The following is a 1441-nucleotide window of genomic DNA, read 5'->3' as shown; positions in this document are numbered from 1 at the left end:
CCAACTGTTCCTCCATCTCTGAACTTGCACCCCAAAACCTTACTTCCGACTTCCCCCAGCCCCCAAAACCACGCTGACCCCAGAGCCTTCCGCTCTTCTCTGTTCCACACCCACATCCGATCCATCAGCAAATCCATCGGATTGCACCCCGGCAGGGTCTGCATGATTTCAGCTGCAAGGGCTGCCCCCAACTGGGACCTGCCCCACGCATGCTCCTCCAGCGTCCACAGGTCGAGCGGGATCCATGAAAACAAAGTCTTATCAGTCCCCACTCTGCTCACCACCCCGCAGCCGCTCAGTTGGTGACAGTCAAGGACACACCACAGGCCTGTGTGCTGCCCCCCACCGCTGAGCTCAGCCCTTCCTGCCCACTGCTGGGTGCCCCACCACGCAGGGCCCATGCCCACCTTCGCCTCTGCAGGAGCCGTCCCCTTTCCCGGCACTCTCTTCCCTCACCCCTCCAGGTGGAACCTGGCCTTGGGTCTTCTGTCCAAGCATTGGCCCTGATCCCACTCCTTTTCGTGCCTGCCTCTCCATGCCACGCTCCACCCCCCACGTGCGGCAGAGTTGACCGCCATTAGCTGTTGTCTGTCCCCCTCCAACACCTGATCCCCCAGGCAAAATCTCATCCGTCCACTGCTGGGTCGGGAGCCAGTGCAGAGACCCAGGAAGGACCCGCTGACATGGCTGAATGTGAATAGATGTGACATTTATGAATGTGGCTTTGGGGCACGAGAACACAGAGCCATACATCTGCCTCCAGCAGCCCTGGAGGTCTGTGCCCCGCGTGGATCAGGACCCCAGGCCAGGCTGTACGGACTGATCTGCTGTCCCCAGGGCCAACAAAGTCCCTTCTCCAAGCCCACACAGAAGGCGGGGGCCAAAGACCCCTCAGTGGGTCCTGGGCACCTTCTCCTCACCTCCCACTGCCCTCTGCCAGCTTGAGCTGTCCAGCCTGGACCGCCCCTCTGTGGAGCATCAGCCAGGCTCAGCCAACCAGGCAGGGAGCAGTCAGAGGACCTTGGTGTCCAGGGAGAGGGCTCCGTCCCAGGGCCATGGTCCTCACGGGTCTAGGTGACGAGGGCAGAGGGTTCAGGTGCCTTTGCCTTAACAGCCCATGAAAAGGTTTCCTCAATTAATCCTGTGCCCCTCACAGTGGCCTGGCCAGAGATCAGGAGGTGAGGGACAGACAATGAGTCAAACTCCAATCTTAGCCCCGAATGCTCTGAGCAGGCAGGCGGAGTCCACCTGTGGGAGGCCCTGGGGGACTGGCACCCTCTGCTCTGAGTGGACAGGCGGAGTCCACCTGTGGGAGGCCCTGGGGGACCGGTGCCCTCTGCTCTGGGATGTAGGGGTTGGGAGGCATGCAAGGATCCCCAGGGGCGTTCTTCCTGGTCCCCCTCTGTTCCTCTGGCTGCTGCTGGGGTGTGCAGGTATGTTC

Source organism: Mandrillus leucophaeus, unplaced genomic scaffold (assembly GCF_000951045.1).
Source record: "Mandrillus leucophaeus isolate KB7577 unplaced genomic scaffold, Mleu.le_1.0 Scaffold1976, whole genome shotgun sequence".
In the NCBI taxonomy this organism is placed as follows: Eukaryota; Metazoa; Chordata; class Mammalia; order Primates; family Cercopithecidae; genus Mandrillus; species Mandrillus leucophaeus.
The sequence above is the reverse complement of the archived record's forward strand: the minus strand, read 5'-3'. Positions refer to the sequence as shown.